Genomic DNA, 12,500 nt, shown 5'->3' with positions numbered 1-12,500 from the left:
GTGTTTTTTGGTGAACTCCATCAGATGTCACCACCGTCAGGTTTTCTGACAAAAAAAACCTCCAAATGCACCTCAGTGGTGGCTAGAGTATCATTTTGGATCACAATTATTACTAACATGCCTAGTAATGTTTCATTAACCAGCACAATTTAGTATAATATGGAACAACATGATGAGCAGAACAAAATCTGACGGTGGTGACATCTGACGGTGTGAGACAAAAAAGCACTCTTTTAAATATTATGCATTGTTTGTTCACATTAGCCATTTCATTTTCGCTCTGTTTCTTGGGTGCTTCATACCTTTTCTGAAAAAAATTATATTTATTAACATTAATGTAATACAATACTATTAAAACCCCCGACGGTGTTGACAGTTTATGGTTGGGACAGTACCAGTGTTCAAACAAATTAACAAATTGAGGACAAAATAATAAACTTACAGGAGCTTCAGTGATGGTGAAGTAGGCAGTAGAGCTAAAGGTTTGAAAAGGGGTCCTCAGTAATGAAAATTACATTCTGCATACCTGATTTTATTGTCTTTTAGAAAAAATCTGACGGTGGTGACCAATATGCTGGACACATTTTGAGCAATCAGTAAATAATAGTAAATATTGTTTTACATCCACTATGTGCACATCTGTAGAACCACTTTAATATGGTCTTCCACATCATGGTGATATTGTTCAATTCTGTTAGTGATTTTTGTATTTTAAGTCAATTGAAATGATGATGCCAGTCCTTGGGACAGGCGTTTTTACAGGGTGTGGACAGGTTTATAGCCATGAAAAGTAATAAAATTACACTTAAATATTTCAAACAAAAATGTATTCGTGTGACAGACCCCTTGGCCATTACCTGGGTTCATTTTGTTTGTGAAAATTTAGTTGATTTTCAACAGAATCAATATTTTACTGCAGGGACATGTTTTTGCCAAACTTTCAAGAATCAGTGAGTTGTCAGTGAACGCGTGGTCTTTTGTTGTAGGCCTAGTGTAGGCCATGTTTTAGCATGCCTTCGGTGCTGTCTTAAATGTTGAACATAAAATGACGAAGTTTGTCACTGCATTGCTCGCCAAGGATTACATTTCCAGCAAGGGGTAGCAAGGAGCATAATATGGATTAAAGAAGACGCACACGCTACGTGGAGTTGCCTAAGGTAGGGGCTGTTACTACTTTGTCCGCTGTGACATTTCATGTCCTTCACGTAGGTTCTTAATTCTTGTCACTTTTACTGTAGCCTACAGTTGTAACTATGCGCGTGCAACCTTTCCTGATTTTATATTGACCGCATGGACATCAGGGGGAAATGACATTCTCTTGGAGGGCCGAACAGGCTACTGTTCTTCGGGGTGAACTTATAGCCCATCCTTCTTAACGACAAGGAGTGGCATCTTCACCGGCTCGCGGGGATTTATTTGCACTAACAGTAACGTAACAAATGCGTCCATAGCCGCGCTGACTGCATCCAAACCGTATTCGTTAGTTTTCGCCTTTCTTATCCTCTCACGCCCCTCCCATGCATTTGATCACAGCACCCAACATCTCTGGTCTAACCGAAAGAAACATAAGGTGCGCTGTCACATGTATGCGTGTGTTTATACTTACTATGCGTGCGTAACTAAATTAGGCTACAGCAAATTGCCTCATCCTAGTTGCCTATCCTGGCTATTTATCACGTGCTATTTTGAGTATGAAGGAGGCCACATAGAAAATATTGCTTGCGCACAGGTTCTGTTGTTATTACAGTGGTCTCGGGCTTCGGACGGGTTCGGACACAAACATTTTAATTAGTCTCGGGCTCGGGTCGGGGTTGATCACTTTTCTGTCGGCTGAGGGCCGGGCTCAGACAGAAAAAAACGGCCTGAGCCACACCCTTAACACACACACACACACACACACACACACACACACACACACACACACACACACACACACACACACACACACACACACACACACACACACACACACACACACACACACTCTTGTGGAGATAAATATATATTTTTCCAGAGTGATCAGATTTCACATCTCATCCCCCATGTGTGTGCGTGTGTATTGTGTGTGGAGATGTATATAAAATGTAGATGTATTGTAAATGCACCATACCGCTGGGGGATCTGGGTTCAATTCTGGCCTGAGGTCATTTCCTGATTGCTCCCCACCTCTCACTCTCTCTCTGCTCATCTCCTGTCTCTCTCGTTGCTCTTCTGTCTGATTAAAAAAAGTGTAAAATCCTAAGAAAATTAATTGAAAAGAAGAGGTGCTTGTACTTCAGGTGAGGGTGTGCTTGCATAATGCCAGTGCCTGTGTGATACCCATAACTTAAATCACTGCTTACAGTGCTATATTACCTCATCACGCCTCAGACATATGCAGGCAAAATGAGTGAAGCGAAAAGAGGCGAAATTCAGAGTTTCGTCAATGGTCAACAGGTCGTAGCGGCGAAAGCAAAAAAAAAAGCACTTGTGTTGATTTGATCCGGCGCCTCAGGCAAAAATTCGCTCTTCATTTGCATAATATTAAACTTCTCTTCCACACACTGTGCTCTACCTTATTGTTGGTGTGTCTCTGTAGTAGTCAGACAATGTAAGGAATGGATTAAACTCGGTTTCTTCTTTTTTGTTTAGTTTTTTTCTCTTTTTATTCATTCATTGCAGGATGAGACAGACGTTTCGGCTACAAGAGTCGTCGTCATGCTGGAATCGAACCCGCGTCCCCAGTCACTAGCGTAACACAAGTACTTCAGGCCCCCTCTACCAAGAATGGGCCCCCGAACGAAAAAAAGAGGGCCTAATATCATGTGAAGGGGGCCCATTTCTTCAAGTCAAGGGCTCTTGTGGTCCCCCTGCCTCGCGGGGGCTGTGGGGGTATACTTTACGCCCCTGCGTCCCCAGTGTAATGTTAGAGCACACTAGCCCACTGAGCCAAGTTGCCCCTTGTAAATATCCTTCTACTTCATACATTCTGAGGGGAGCTTGAGGCTAAGCTTGGCTTTATCTTGAGATAGAACATATCCTGAAAGTCTCCTTTGATTCTTGCTATTGGCCATGGCCACTAATGGTTCAGAAAAACAAAAAAAACAGATGTTTTGCTGTTTATATAAAGCTGGAAAGGGGAAGGGAGGGAGGGAGAATGACAGAAGCAGAAGGAGATTGAAAGAAGGAGAGACAGAGCGAGCAAGAATGGAGGGATGACCAACACAGAAAGGGAGAATAAGAGAAGCAGAAGGTGATTGAGGGAAGGAGAGATGGAGAGACAGAGTGAGGGAGAAGAAGAGAAGCGGAGGGAGACTGAGAGAAGGCGAGATAATGCGGGGAGAGCAGGCAAATGAAAAAAGGAAGGAAGAATAAGAAAAGCAGGTTATTGAGAGAAGGAGAGAAACGGAACGGGGGATGAAGAATAGAGGGAGATAGCGAGACTGTAAAAATGGAGGGAGGGGAGGGCGAATAAGAGGAAGGGCGGACAAGAGAAGTAGTAGGATATTGAAAGAAGCAGAGATGGAGATATGTAAGGCAAGGTGAAGGGAGGGGAGGATACAGAGAAGGAGAGATGGAGAGATAGAAAGAAGGGGAAGGGATGTAGGGAAGGCGAGAGGAAGGGAGGGAGGGTAGTTTAATGCTTCTTGGAAAATATGTTTCTGTGTCCGGCGTACGGAAATAGATTCAGACCCTGGGGAAAAAGCACAGTAGCCATCGCCCCACTCAGTGAAAGCTGCTAATACACACTCACAGACACTTAGACAGACTAAAATACAGACAGATAGACTCATGCTCATTTGACTGAGAGACAGACAGACAGACAGACTGGCAAGAGTCTATCAACAGGATGCCTTGGAGGACCAAGGAGAGGAATTTAAGTACTGTGTGAAGAAGTCTATTTACGTACATGCTCATATGCAGACAGAGAACATGCAGGACAGACTGACAAACATCAGTGTGTCTTGACAGACTAATAACAAGACAATACAGCTACAGGAGTTTGTCTGCCACTTACATGCTAATATGAAGGGAAAGACAAGCTTAATGGACCCTGTCAAGGAATGCTTACACAGACACAAAAAGACAGACAGACTGACAAGACCCCCATCTACAAAAGGATGCTTTGGAGGACCCAGGTCGAGCCAGACTGACATGACCCCAAGACCTACACAGTAAGAAATACAGGGTTAGTTCAACACTTAGAGAGTACTCTAGGGCCATACACTCTGTAATATGTTAAAATTGACTACAGACTTTTTATTGTGCATGAGAGGAGACTACTTCACAACTACATTAGCTTGTCTCTCAAACATGCCGATTCACAACTAGCAGCCTAGCAGCCCTCCCTCACCTCCCCTCTCTCCTCTTCTCAAACAGGATGCCCTGACAAACCCCGGGAGAGGAATTACAATTCAGACTGCCGCCCTTGCTCATACACAGACAGACAGATAGACAGACAGACGGACAAGACCCCAGTCTACAATAGGATGCCTTGAAGGACCCAGGAGGGGATCTGCCATTACAGTAGCTTGTCTCTCAAACATGACAAAAACACAGAAAGACAGAGGCCTCTGGAATGGGAATAGATTGGAGGTCATCTGAATTATTTATTTATTATTTGGGCATCTTTGCGCCGTTTTGGGTACCCCAGAACAATATTTTTTGAGAACGGGTTCCAGAGTAAGATCTGGCCGTTCATATTGCCATTTGGAAAAGTCGTAGAGAGTAGAACAGTTTTGTTTAGGTTTGAGTACCCCCCTCCCCAAGCAGTACTCAAAGCCATTCAACGACAGCCACTTCCACTATCATATGGATTTTTTTTGGTTTGTTTGTTTGTTTGAAGTGGAATATCTAGCATGTCATTGCAGCACATCAACCACCAATTCATTTATGGGCATTGGATGTAATACAAAAAAAAGACAGACAGACTGATGCCCCCATTCTCTCCCCTTCTCCAGCAGGATGCCTTAACCAGCCTGACCCAGGAGAAGAATTAAAGTTAAGAAGTATGCTTACATGCCCAAATACACAGGCAGAGGAAATGACACAGGATTTCTTGACAGACCCCATACACTGTTAAACACTGCAAGCCAATTAAACGTAAAAATGTAAGTTGCCCTGCCCTAAATTTGTAAGTTAACTCAACTCAAGGCTTAACTCAACTCAAGGCTTTCTCAAGTTGTTAGTTAACTCAACTCAAGGCTTAACTCAACTCAAAGCTTTCTCTAGTTGAGTTAACCTACACACTTAAGGCAGCAAGGCAAATTACTGTTTAAAGCTTAACTGGCTACAATGTTTTATTTTGTAAGAGGACGATACAGCAACAGTAGCTTGTCTCTTACTTACTTGCTGAAATGCAGGGACAGAAAAAAAGAAAGGGAAATACAGTATATAGATGGACAGACTGATAAGATCTACAACAGGATGCCTTGAAAGACCCAGGAGAGAGAATTACTACACAGCGGACGTTCTCAAACTTACAAAAAAAACCCTGCCCCATTGGCCTCATCATCAGCCTGCCAACGCTTCCTTAGTAGTGATATAGGTTTTACTGTACTAAAACTATTGCCTCCCATTTGCAACAAAGTCGCGCCCTCTCAACTGTCTCTATCTCAACGGCCCCCAAAGTAACCCTAATACCCCCCGGAGGGCTAGAGCACCTGTCAAAAAACACTACTATACAGTTACTATACATGGGTTCTCAGTGTTTATCAACACGATGTTATGAGGAGGGGCAAGACACTGGCAGCCAACCACATGAGCTAATTTTTGACCAACAGCGGTTTTCAACAATCAGAGGTTGAGTTGTGCGCAGCTAGGTTCGCGCAGTCAGGTAATAAACAAAATTTAGATCCCATGTATAGCTAGTGCTACGTAATACATTTGCTATGCAGATACAGTACACCGACAGACGGACAAACAAAGGGACACATGGGGAGGACACTAGTACTACAGTTACACTAGCTTCATTCACCCACTTTACCATACATGCTGACACACAGACAGACAGATAGGCAGGATGACAGATAGACAGACAGACAGACTCACGGGAAGAGAGACAAACAGACAGGCAGATAGACACAGAGACAGACAGACAGACAGACAGGCAGGCAGAAAGACAGACAGACAGACAGACAGGCAGACAGACAGACAGACAGACAGACAGACAGACCAACAGACAGGCATACTCAGTGAGCAATAAGCCACCACCCCTACCCCTTGTTCGCCTTGACAGGCCCTGGAGACAAAACTAGAGCTTCAGCAGCATCTCACTTACACGTGCTGTGTATTTTGAGCACGGCAGATTTACATGCAGACAGACAGACAGGCAGACAAACAGACCAACAGACAGGCAGACAGACAGACAGACAGACAGACAGACAGGCACTGCCCTTGATGCAGGCTGGGGAGGAATTAAAATGACTTCCTACTGCTAGATTATCATCTCACTTATACATACTTAGCAGATAGACAGGCCCCCGGCCATCTTGAAAAGGACAACATCAATGTCTTCAAGAGCTACTATAGCTAAGTTCCTAATTTGCATGCTGTAGGGGAAACAGACTGATTGACTGATGGCTGATTGCTATAAACTTTGACAACATCGTGAATAAAAGAATACAAAGAAATCACACTTAATGAGCACATTGTCCATCATCAACCCCCGTCGGGATGCTTTGATGGACAAGGCGTTCACTGCAATCTTTCTTAAAAAAAGAATAAGAATCCCTGACCTACACTGTGTGTTTAAGGCACAATACTGACTGACAGAAACTAACAGACAATCTAACCAAGCTTCAGCACACCTCCAACAGGATGTGTTGATTGACAAGGTGCTCACAAGCTCGGCCAAACAATCTTGTTAAAACCATGAAACAAACGAGCTGGATCGACTTGTTATTGCTGGGAAGGTCATAGGAGAGAACCAGACTCCTCCTTGTGAGCAATACACCTGCTCCTGTTCTTATGAAGGCTCTCTCAGTTATGGACTGTGATGACTGTCCCTTTCGGAGAGCTTCAACTTCTGCCCCCGGGGCAGGCAGAAGGTATTGAATTACCATCCATAGGAATGTGATCATTTGTATGCATTGCAAATGCTGAACTTGCATTGTTGTTCATGCACTTTCTAAATTTTTGCACATTGGAATAGCGGCCTATGACTCATTGATTCTATTCCATGTTCTGTTTTTATTCTTATTCTGTGTATTGATGTCTGAGGAAAATGGGGCCTTTTGAATGGCCATGTTTTTATGTGCTGTGATGACCTGTGTATATAATGTCATTTTATTCCGGAGTCTGTTGTGTGTTGTTTTAAACACCTGCTACAACCCAAATTTCCCTCTTAGAAGACAGACAAATTAACTTGAAGTGACAAGTTGGCACGGAGAGAGAGAGAGAGAGAGAGAGAGAGAGAGTGTATGTGTGTGTGCGTGTGCGTGTGTGTGTGTGTGTGTGTGTGTGTGTGTGTGTGTGTGTTGGGGGGGGGGGTTGCTGGCGGATGTCCTGCCTGAGTGGCTCGCGCACGGGCACTCCTGTCTGTCTGATTCCATTTACCGCGCTGACCAAGGGATTTTTAATTGGTTATTCGATCCTACTGTCATACTTGCGGCCATCTATATACCGGCTACTTGTGATGGAAACAAAAACAAGCGCCCCGCAAACGTGTGGACTGAGTGACATTGAGAGTAAATAGAATGGAGGCCAAAATTCTATTTCATTGTTGAAGCCAAGTTGGAGCCAAGGTTGGACCCAAAAAGACCAAAAAATGGCCAAATCCCATTCATTCCTATGAGAGACATAAAACCCTGTATCTCCCTTAAATGCCACTCCAGGGGGATCATTTTTCGCTCAACTAGTAGGTCCCCTTGCTCTCCAACTTACCAGGGTGGTGATTTTTTGTGGTGATGTTTTATTTTAGAGAGATATTAAAAGTTAAATTGACCAATGAGCATCAGAACATGGTTTGATTGACCGTTAGAAGTCTTGTTGTTGTCCAATCAGCACCTGCGTTTGGCGTTGCTAAGGTGGAATGTAAGTTGGAATGTTCCCAAATCTGGCTTCAAAGCGTTGAATGGCAAATAGCGTTGATTTGGCGTCCATTCTATTTACTGTCAATGCTGAGTGACTGAAGGACTTTCCGAGATTCTGTTGCTGCTCCATAACGTTGAGTTTGACCGTGTGCATCTGTCATCGGGATATCCCCTCGCTTTCTCTCTCTCTCTCTCTCTCTCTCTCTCTCTCTCTCTCTCTCTCTCTCTCTCTCTCTCTCTCTCTCTCTCTCTCTCTCTCTCTCTCTCTCTCTCTCTCTCTCTCACACACACACACACACACACACACACACACACACACACACACACACACACACACACACACACGCACGCACGCACGCACGCTCTCTCTCTCTCTCTCTCTCTAGGAGACGGAAAGTGAGGGAGGGAACAGGAGAGGGGTCCGCGTCGCGATTACATAAGACAGGCGGATAAAGAGACAAGCGGGGCAGCTGGTCCGGTGTCACTTTCATAGCCCCCGCAGGCTGTGGAGGAGAGATATCCTGACAACATGCTCGGGAAGTGTCCAATTAACGACAATTTGCTTTGCCCCGTTTTAACCCTATCCAGACCGGGCTTTTTTGGCATTCCTGGGACCGGGGGGGGGCTCTTTTGGCCCCCACCTCATAACTTAGGAACCGAATGGCGTATGACCACCAAACTCGGAGGAGATGATCGTCAGCCCAAAATCTATGATTGACATCAGTTTGGTGTCATTATTGGGTATTATGACGTCATTATGACGTCACTTCCTGGTTTTATTGCCGAAAATGTCACCGTGATGTATTTTCCATCTAACTTGGGTAATGCACATCAATTGTAGTTATTATGTGCATCAGACCACTTCAAATGTAGACAAGGGTTTCTGATGCTAATGAAAATGTAAAAAATATGAAAAATTGTGTGACAAAATCACGTCGTAGATATGGCAAAGCGGCTTCAGTTTCGTATAACATAGCCGCAAGCATTCAGCCCTCAACAACAGGATATATTATTACCAAATTTGCAGGCCATGATCTACATAAGACACACAAGCAATGAGAAATAAAAAGAAGAAATAAAATTGAGCTGAAATTTGCATTGGGAAAGGTAAAAGTAGGTATTTGATGATGTCATCAAATTAGCATAAATTAGCATAAATTAGCAACATTTTATAATAATTAATTTAACAAATATTATATTTGGTTAAGTTATGCTAATGTAATGGAATAACTATACAATAAGTAGTACGCAATAAGGAGGGTACACTGATGAGACTCAGATCAGTGATTTTCTGTCAGACGTACCTGTCAGAAAACCGTTGCCATGGCAACAACAAAAATGATAAACCTAATCTTTTGGTATCACACTGAAGCCAACTTCATTTTAGGAAAAGTCACAAAGTTTCGTAGTCATAGCTTAAGTCATTCAGGAGTTATACGATGTCAAAGTTGGTGCGGGCACTTTTAGCCCCCCCCCCCGGTCTGGATAGGGTTAAAGAGCAAACAGTGTTTACGGTAGCCTACATCGTGCCTGGAGTGTAAACACTGCTTCTGTTTACGCAAAGCGCAAAAGGGTGACGTTTTATGCAAACTGTGCAAAAGCTACGGATGACAATGTTTCAAGTCAGCGCGCGCGCGCGCGCGTGTGTGTGTGTGTGTGTGTGTGTGTGTGTGTGAGAGAGAGAGAGAGAGAGAGAGAGAGAGAGAGAGAGGGGGGGGAGAGAGAGAGAGAGAGAAAGAGAGAGAGAGAGAGAGAGAGAGAGAGAGAGAGAGAGAGAGAGAGAGAGAGAGAGAGAGAGAGATGTCAGCAAGAAAAAATCGGAAAATAATTTGGTATGATTTGACGTGCTGTGCGTTCAGAGATTGTCTTCACCGCGGTTGAAAGGTGCTACCCTGTCCACGTCTTGTGAAACAAACACCTCAACAACTCAAGGAACACTTGTAAACCGATCCTTATCAAACCAAAGCGCACAAACACGCGCAGGCATCCAGCAGCTCACCCAGCACACAGACTCTCACCCACAGTAACTATCACCACGTCCACGACAAAGACTGAAAGAAAAATAATATCGTCCAATTAAAGCAAAATTCGGGGGTAACCAGTGTTGTACTTCACAAATTCAACTCTTACCTGGGGTGAAGAGACACGGAATGGCAACGCTTGGAGGTTCTACCCGCTTGTTCATCCTCTGGTTCAAACGTTAAACTGCCGTTGAAGGTCCAGCGAGTAAATCCACAGTCCTTTGCACCAGACAACGAGGATGTCTCAAGTGAGTCGTTAACTTTGAATTGAATGCAAACGGATAGGTAGCGTAATTGTCAGCGTTTGTTAGTTTGGAGAGAAACACTTGAGAGAGAGGAGAGCGCGCGATGAGTTGCCGAGAGAAGTTGTGGAGAGCGCGCGGTTTGCTCTTCGCTGGACCGACAGCGTGCCAGAGTGCAGCGGTGAGTGCTCCCTAGCGCACAGTGCACGTCAGTTCCACGTCTCTCTCTCTCTCTCTCTCTCTCTCTCTCTCTCTCTCTCTCTCTCTCTCTCTCTCTCCTCTCTCTCTCTCTCTCTTCTCTCTCTCTCTCTCTCTCTCTCTCTCTCTCTCTCTCTCTCTCTCTCTCTCTCGTCACGACAGGGCAGCCCGCACAGGCACTGAACAACGAAGGAGAACAACGGAGTGATATTCTTTCTCGGCAGATTTAGGTGTGAAATGCAAATAGTGGGGTATCTTTGGTGAACACAACCTAACTGCCTTTTTTTGTAATCGTGGTATGACTACTTAGCCTACTTTCTATGTTTCCCAACGCTCTTCTCCACGGAACTGTCACCTCATTATTTATTGCATCATGAGCAACTGTGAAACCACAGATTGCGTGGAAGGTATCCGAATAAAGCCAAAGGCTATTACCAAACCTAGCACTTCACACACAGTAAGCCTAATGCAATAGTATGATTTTCCAGACATGCAGAATGCAGGGAAATATGCCTACCATCATTACCTTGTCCATCTCCCCAACATCAACGTGTGTGTAGCACGTGCTTTGGGTGTGTTTTTTTTCTTATAATAATTATTTCCCCTCATCTCTCTTTTCATCCATTCTCTAGATATATAATCATGGGCTATCCATATTGTGGTGGTCCAAGTATGATTCTTCAGAAAAATTGCTATTGCAACATACAATGTGAAAAACTCACAACCTATGTGGGAAGCACTTGGGAAGATGAGGGTTGGGTGGGGACACATCAGCTCAAAAGGCAGGAGGCAAATATCCATGACTTGAATGAATGTCAACGGAGTGATATTCTTTCTCGGCAGATGAAGGTGTGAAATGCAAATAGCGGGGTATCTTTGGTGAACACAAAGATACAGTTATCAGTTAGCGCCCACCCTCTCCACTCAGAATTCCAGCTTCTACCCTCCGGTTCACGTTTTAGGTTCCCCTCTGTCAAAACTAATAGGTTTAGGTTTTCATTTGTCCCCAGTGCCATCTCCCTGTTAAATTCCAATCCTAATTGATCACTGGCTGTATCCTTAGTGTGTTCTTATGGCATTTTATGATGTGTTGTGAAATTTTTATTTTGTTTTATATATCATGATGTTTCTTATGCTACTTTTAACTCTATTTATGGTCCTGTTTTATGGTTTGTCCTGTTATCTGTTGTCTATATGTTGTTGACTTGCTGCACACTTAATTGCCCCTTTTGGGGACAATAAAATTGAAACTTGAACTTGAACTTGATGGTAAATCGACCATAACTCTGCATGGGATACTCTGCATTTTGCTGTACGAGGACTTCAAGTGGCCAAGTAACCAACCAAGTCGGGTAGCGAGCGTATTACACGGGAATGCACATGCATTAGCTCTTCTGTACATCTCCCTTAAGGCGCTGAGTATTGAAGATCAATTAAGGAGGGTGAAGTCATAGAAGAGTGAAGCGAGGGAGACCCATAAATACATACACAAGCACTCACACAAGCAAGCACGCACACACACGCATGAACATGCGCGCACATACACACACACACACACACCCACACACACACACACACACACACACACACACACACAACGAGGGAGGTTAATGTACATGCTCTATGTTATAGGAGAGTGTAGCGAGGGAGACGCATAAAAATGTGAGAAAAGGTCACTGAGTGTGTGCGTGTGCGTGTGTGCGCGCGTGCCTGCATGCATGTGAGCGTGTGTGCGAGGATTAAAGCAGGCATCAAGTAATAGCTTGTATCTGGATACAGTCCCTGTATGCATCTATGTATGCACGCACGTGTGTCTGTGTGTGTGTGTGTGTGCGTGTGTGTCTGTGTGTGTGTGCGTGTGTGCGTGTGTGTGTGTGTGTTAGGGTAAGACGGGTATCAGATAATGGCTTGTGTGTGGCTAGCAGGGTTGCCAGAAGCGACAGAATTTCCAGCCAAATAAATACTCAGAAACTTCCTGAAGGCATTAAATCATGTCCAAGTTGAATTAAACTCAATTTATTTCAATG

The 12,500-nt window shown here is 44.1% G+C and overlaps 2 protein-coding genes across 2 annotated transcripts in view; both read right to left on the bottom strand.

The window, feature by feature from the left end:
• The window catches only part of LOC134453856 (glucagon receptor-like), a 173,142-nt gene extending 162,660 nt beyond the window's left edge, over positions 1-10,482 (bottom strand). The window contains exon 1 of the mRNA XM_063204608.1: positions 10,143-10,482. The gene's annotated coding sequence lies outside the window, so the exon portion shown is untranslated. The remainder of the gene's footprint in view (positions 1-10,142) is intronic.
• LOC134457948 (keratin, type I cytoskeletal 9-like) overlaps positions 1-12,500 on the bottom strand; it is a 40,265-nt gene that overhangs the window by 8,379 nt on the left and 19,386 nt on the right. The gene's annotated exons all lie outside the window — the stretch shown is intronic.

Source organism: Engraulis encrasicolus, chromosome 1 (genome assembly GCF_034702125.1).
Source record: "Engraulis encrasicolus isolate BLACKSEA-1 chromosome 1, IST_EnEncr_1.0, whole genome shotgun sequence".
In the NCBI taxonomy this organism is placed as follows: domain Eukaryota; kingdom Metazoa; phylum Chordata; class Actinopteri; order Clupeiformes; family Engraulidae; genus Engraulis; species Engraulis encrasicolus.
Note: the sequence above shows the minus strand (reverse complement) of the source record. Positions and strands in the feature narration are given on the sequence as shown.